Source organism: Amia ocellicauda, chromosome 6 (genome assembly GCF_036373705.1).
Source record: "Amia ocellicauda isolate fAmiCal2 chromosome 6, fAmiCal2.hap1, whole genome shotgun sequence".
In the NCBI taxonomy this organism is placed as follows: Eukaryota; Metazoa; Chordata; class Actinopteri; order Amiiformes; family Amiidae; genus Amia; species Amia ocellicauda.
This window is the reverse complement of record NC_089855.1, coordinates 4238061-4245483: the sequence shown is the minus strand read 5'-3', so window position 1 is coordinate 4245483 and position 7423 is coordinate 4238061.

The window sequence follows — 7423 nt, the reverse complement described above, 5'->3', positions numbered from 1 at the left end:
CATGCCTGTTTTTCTGTCTGTCTCAGATCTGTAAAGCATTATTTGGCTATTGTTTGAGCGTTCACAGACCACTGCCCTGGCTGCTTTGTGTCCCAGCTGAGAAACACCGCCCCTCACAGGGTCAAGGAAGTTCTGGGCACCAACAGGACATAACCGCTCATCCCTGCTGTGTTCTACCAGTCTGAGGTTCTGACAGCACTGGCCACGCTCAGTTAGGCAGTCTGCCACCCTGAGTCACCTGCCTGCTCACAGTGCGTGCACGCAGGCACACACACGCACACAGACACAGAGACAAACACATGTACGCACGCACACACATGCATGCACACACACGCACACACGCACACAGACAAACAGACAAACACATAAACACATGCAACGCACACATGCTTAATTGAAAACATGTAAATAGGTGTTTCAGCATTGGGATGTGTGGTGTATGGTGCTACAGAGGTAAATAAAATGTATTTAAAGCCCATATGTACAGACAAACATGTATTTACACACAACAACGCTCACACATGCCAGAGACAATCACACACACACACAGAAAGTGGTGTGCCACAAATCAAGGTACTTCCCCACTGTGTAAATACAAGAGCTGTGATAAAGCAACACTATTCTCCTGTTATTACTGCTCCTGACTCACTTTCACTGCAAGTCTCCTCTGCTTAATAACTGTGAAAACTGCGGCGCACATGAGAAAGCTCCCCACAGCCCTGCCCAGTGTACTCATTTAGGGAAGAAGCAGATATTCAGAGCCTCCTGAGAGTCTTACGAATGTCACACATGCACAGAGGCCATTTCAAATCCTATTTTGAACGTTTGACGATTCAGTAGCTGATCCATCTGACCATCTCTTCAGAGGAGTCAGTCTGCTTGACCAGTGTGGCTGGGGAGTGTAGCTATCTATCCTTATCGATTCCATGTGTATTGATAATATGTCTGAATACATAGACAAAACATACAAACATTTTAAAATAAGGTCACTCAATAACGGGTGCCAATTCTTAATGAAGTGATGTATGAATCCCACAGGCACAACACAGGAAAACCTTGAGCATTTCCTTTGTGTTCTGCAGTTGATCACACGTATATCAAGGTTAGGGTCAGGCTTGGGGATTGGGGGACAGACTGGGTTTGGGGTCAGGGCCTCTACATGTGATTAACATGGAAGTACAGGAGGCATTCATATGTCATTGCTGTGGGATTCATACATTCATTCATAAAGAACTGGTGCCGATTATGGTAAAATGTTTAAAAAAAAGCCTTTGCTGATAAAGCAACCATGTGATTTAAGGCACAGTGAAATGTATTTATAAGCCATCACATTAGTGGACGTATGACAGAAATCTACTTGTTAAGATGCTGTAACATGTATTTCAGTATATTTTAAAATATATTTCTATATACTTTTCTCTCATTTGGTAACAATACACTTGGGCCATGCTCCTTTTGTGCTTGACTCTCACCTGATCACAAATTAATCTTAAATGATCGAGTAGGATTTCAATAACTGCCCTGACCCAAGTCTCATCATTCTGCAAGTCTGTCCTGCAGGGCAAGCAGTCCTTGATGACAGATCTTGCTAAGTGATGTTTTGTAACTAAGATCTTTAGTTGTTTATGTGTGTGAGTGTGTGTATGAGATTAAACACTGGGAGGCATCAGTACAGAGTGGGAGACAGTTTTAAATACACCTCGCCCTGTGGAAAAGCCTGCATCACAGACACGGAAAGCAGCAGCGAGGGTGCCATGGCTGCTGACACAGAGGCCTGTACCTCTCAGTCAGCCAAGCTCTGCCCTCATCAGGACCTATTCCCCCCAAGTTCCATAACATCACGCCACAGGAAGCAATCATCACTCCAGCCTCCGGACTTGGGCTGGTCCATGAGAAAATCAAGGAGGAATCTTGTCACTGGATTGTTTCTGTTGGGGGTTTGGTGTTCCAATCACTGGACAATCCCTCTGGACTTGATCCTCCTTCAGACGTGTCCCAGCTGGATCTTGTGGTGCTGATATTCTAAGCTCTGCTACATTTTGAAAACAATTTCTGAAGCATGATGCATTCACAAAAGAGACCCAAGATGTGTGTTAGTCCCTCACCACTCTCAGCACACAGTGACAGCGAAGATGATAACAGTGGTTGTCCATAGCTTTCAGCTGTGATAGTCTTTGGATGAGTGTCATCAGTCATGACTTTTGACTCCCAGTCTGCTTTGTGTCAGAAATGTTATTTTCCTTGATCTCCTTGCTGCTGATTTCTGCAGTAAAACCCTAGTGTCAACTGTGAGAACACATATTTAGTTTAGTCTTTAGACTGTCCTTAATCCAGTTAACCTCACTGTCATGACATCAGCGGCCAAGCTTTTGCTCATCACAGCATGCCTTCTAGAGTAGTTCGGTTCCAGGCTTTTGGAGTAGGTATTATCATTGCCTCTCTCAGTTCAATGTTCAATGTCTCAGTCTCAGTACGTGTAGGATCACACAGGCAATGGTAGCAGTCTCATATGTATTTAGTACCGTTAACAGGACACCTTGAGCTCAATACATTACATTACATTATCGTCATTTAGCAGACATCAATAGAGAAGGGATATTCTTTCCCATCATCACAGTCTGCAGTTTTGTAGCTGCATGCTGAGTTGCAATAGTGTGGCATGCAATAGTTAAGCATAATGTAATGGATTGCAATGAAGAGTAAAGACATTTCTGATGTAGTGCTGTAGTGACATTTCAGTGTAGTGTTGTGTAGTTTAATGAAGTGTAGTTTAGTGCAGTGTAGTTTATTGTGATGTACTACAGTGTAGTGTAGTGCAGTGTATTGTACTACAATTTAGTGTACTATTGTATAGTTTAGTGTTGTGTCGTAGTACAGTCTAGTGTAGTGTTGTGTAGTGCACTGTATTGTAGTGCAGCACAGTGTATTGCAGTCTAGTGTAGTGTAGTATAGTACAGTCTAGTGTAGTGTAGTGTAGTCTTGTGCAGTGTAGTGCAGTGTATTGTACTACAGTATAGTGTACTATAGTGAAGTTTAGTGTTGTGCAGCACAGTGTTTTGAAGTATAGTGTAGTGCAGTGTAGTGTAGGGTAGTGTAGTGTAGTGCAGTACAGTACAGTGCAGTGTAGTATGATGTACTACAGTGTAATACAGTGCACTTTATTAGTGTTGTGTACTATTGTGTAGTTGAGTGTAGTGCAGCACAGTGTATTACATTATAGTGTAGTCTAGTGTAGTGTTGTGCAGTGCAGTGGAGTATAGTGTAGTCTAGTGTAGTACAGTCTAGTGTAGTGTTGTGCAGTGCAGTGTAGTGTAGTGTAGTGTAGCGTAGTGTAGTGTAGTGAAGTGTAGTGTAGTTTGTTGCTTTCTCAATCTGTCTCACCAAAAGTTTTCCCTAATGTTTGTGAGTTTCCGTTAGAAGGGGAATTTCAGTGACTCATAAATGCGACATAAAAAGGAGACGGTGTCGAAAAGTAAGTCTTTTACACTAGTGTCAGTGTGACAGGAGGTGGATTGCACACAGAGTCACACTCCCTCACCGGGCTGGCTGGGACAGACAGAGAGAACGAGACAGAGAGAGAGGGAGGATGTTCTCAGCGACCGAAGGCTTCAGCTGTCAGAGGAAGCCTGCATGCTGGCATTGAGAGAGGAAGTCAGCAGCCACAGAGAGGTACTGTGATCTCGCTGCTCTCGCATCAGCTTTCCACACGCCTCTCTGGCTCAAAGGGGCGTTCGAATCTGCTCTCATACGTGGTTAGCGAAGTCACCACGTGGAGGCTGATTCAATGATATTCCACAAAGTGGCAGCTCCAGTAGGTATCTGGGATCTACGATCGTCTAAGGACAGGACATGGCACTGGGCTGTGAAGACCTGTCTGTAGAAATGTGTCTGAGACTTTTGCTGCTTGTTCACTGCCAATGCGCATGATCCACAGCGAGCTTCACCTTTGTGGTAGCGCACGGCATGTGTCCGCAATGAAGTACAATGACTAGGAGGCAGTGTGGACCAGTGGTGAGAGCTGAGGGGCCGTGATTGGTGGGAGGCCTAATCTACACCAGCAAACCGCCTTAAATAAGGTTTCTAGACAAGTTACAGGATGTTATAAATCAGGATGTTTCTGTGTTGGTGGAGACAGGTTCACACAGGGCTGGCAAACTCCTTTTCTTACTTTTGAACTGTTTTATGCATGTGTGTGTGTGAGCGTGTTTGTTTTTCATTCTGTATGTATGCGTGTGTGTTTTTCATTCTGTTTGTGTGTGTGCTGCAGTTGCAGTTTGACAGTTTTATGAATCAGGAGCTTGTGAGCACACTTCTCTAGGCAGAATGTGTGGCAGGGATGAGGGGGAAGTAGTTTGGCGCCGCGCAGGCTTGGGGTGCAGTGTAGTATTATGATGGGTTATGAAGTGTTTTCAAAGCTCCATACTGCCTCTGCCTTTCCATACTCTTGCTCTCACATCCCTCAACTCCTGCATGTCTGCTCCACCTCCTGTTTAAGCTGAGATATAATCGCGTTGCCATTTTAAGCTCAAAGTAGTGCCAGTGGAGTTTTTTTTTATAAAATTCCACAATTAGATATGTGATGAAATAGTGTCAGGGAGCAGGGAGAAGTGTAATTACTTTACAATCCTTCTGAGAGAAGTGTCCTTCATGGATATGTGTCATCTGTAGAGTAACACAAATAAAATCATAATTACTGTTTTTAAGCAACAGCCATATACTTTTCCTTTTCCCAGTTGCAAGTGATGAGGTGTGTGACAGTGAAGGTTTCTGAGAGAGGAGACAGGGGGATCTCATGGTCTGCACAGAGCTCTCAGAATGCACTTCTCCCTCCTGACACTCCTTCTTTCCTGATGTGTGTGTGTGTGTGTGTGAGTGTGTTTGTATGGGTGTGTGTGAGAGTGTGTGTGTGTGTGTGAACGTGCAGACCCTGCCCCACAAAAGAGCTCTCCTATTAAAACGAAACCATCCAGCACTCCCCCATTACACCTGCGGTACAAACATCAGGCCTAATGCTCTTCATCAGCACCCCGAGACAACTTAAGCCCAGGCTACTTCTCATATGGAAGTGCTTGTGTTTCATTAGCTCTGTATCAAGTCAACTCTTTTTCACAATGTATGGGTCTCGTTTTGAAACAATGTTATTCCAAGGGGAAGGGTATGTTTTGTTATGTCTTCAGTGTCTATTGAACACTGGTGTTCACCCTGCCAAGCAGCTGAAAAGTACAGGTGGTGCCATGTCTACAATATCAGAGCCATGGTATTGATAAAGACATTCAATTTGTAAATCAAATGTGAATTTACTACAAATCGCTCTTTCCCTCACCCACACAAATGCCTTGCTCCCTGGTCCTTGTACACTGTGCTGTAACACACAGGTCTGTCAGTCTGTCTATCTCTCTTGTTCTCAGATCAATACTAAGCAAGCCAACAAGGTCAGACAGGTAACCTTTTTCTATGTATCCTAATGTCTCTCTGTCTCGCCCTGCAGGTCACCACCATATTACAGCCACTCAGAACCATGACCCCCCGCCTCGGACCCCAGCCCAGGGTTAATGCTAATCGTGATAGGGGTTGTGTTGTACTAGAGACTCCTTGGGGTTAGCATTAGCCCTGTGCTGCAGGGATTCTCAGAGCCCAGGACAACATGCTGAGCAGGCGAAGGTCAGCATACTCATAATACCGAGGGTCAGCCAGTGAACCAATACACTCCACACTTGCTCTGAAAAATGTTAATGCTGTCCATGACTGGGGTTGTGAGTGCAGTGACCCCAGCATAACAGCGTTGCCACTTTCAGACAGCTCCTGTTCACCTAGGACCGAGTAGTGCTTGAACCGGTGTGTCAGAAGGTAATGGGTTGCAAATTTACAGCAGTCAAAATGGAGGCAAAGGAAAATACCCTGGTTCAGTTGTCATGTGTGTTCTGTTTTTACTCAACATATTTTTTTCCCAAACGAACAAGAGAATCACCCTGGTTGGTGTTATGTTTCCATGTTGAGACTGAAATGATACAATCTTGCAGTAGATAAATATGCAAATGAGGGCAAAGGCGTAAGATGATATCAGAATTAAATTATTCACTGTGCCAGATAATTTTCCCCCTGCACTTCTCACAGAAAAGTCCCCCAAAGTGTGGTTTCCATGTATAGGTTATTTTTTTGCAGTGCAGTCGACTCACTGGGAAATCCACAGCTATCAGGTGACATCATCATTTATTCTGTTGACAGTGATATGTCAGGACATCATTACTGTTTCTCCTAATTTGATTAGAAAATTATATTGCCATTACTGCCATTACAAGGAAGTATCTAATTAAAGATTGGATAATATTTACATTGTTAACCTCATTTGGTTGTGTGTAATTACCTTTTTGTAGCTTAATCAGCATTGCTTCAATAAAACACTCTCCTTCTAAAGTGTCACAGATACCTTTTCTTACAGCCAGGTGGCAAAATGTTTATGTACCTAAACAATTTAAAATGGTTGTTGCAAGAAACTGCATATTGTTAACCACCTATGCTATTGGAAATATTTTTTATATTTGTATATAACTTTTATAAACTGGGCAATGGGCAATCCATTCATAAGAATAGAAAGCATTCCATGGTTTTATGAAAGGTTGAATGTACTTTCTGACCTCAGTGTCTGCATCTGGGGGAAATCACTGTAAAAGAGGCCGACAAGTCATTGTCTGTGCTGTTCTACTGTTAAACCAGGGGGTATAGTCATTACTAACAATGTGTGCAAGAAGTGTTTGCGCTTTCTCTGATCATCATTGAGCAGCATAGTGTTTGACACATTTACACATAATACAACACTACTTCTCTCCACAGTAACCCAATGCACTGTCATCATACGACAGTGCAGCTTTGGTCTTGTCTTTGCAATAAGTACAGTGTCAACAGCGCAAAACAGCTAATGGACATCTGTTCTTCTCCTATATTCATTTACTTTGTTCATATAGTTATTATCTGTAAAGTTAATGTGAAACTTGACCTATTAATGTTAACAGCTAAAAACAAGTGTTTTAATTATATTATCTCTATGCCTTGCTATAACTGGAAAGTCTTTCAGTCTTTCATCACCTGAGCGCATTGTGTATTTTCTTTGTTTTTCCACACAGAACAGACTTGGGTTCTCATTAACTCTCTCTGTGTGATGAAAGTCCTAAGAGGGCTTAAATAATTGGCTCTGCTGTGAAAACAGAGCACTGAGACATCCTCATTATAATAGACATCTATTTGCAAGAGGTGCCTCTGGAGGGCTGAGTCACAGAGCAATTAAAGAGTTTCTAACAAACTAACAAATTGTACTTCAGTATCAGGATGTATTATCATGGGATTCAAAGGATCCCACTGCTCTCAGTTTATCTCATTTAGAAGCAGAGGAAAGACAATGAATCAGCGAGATTGATCATGTTGATGT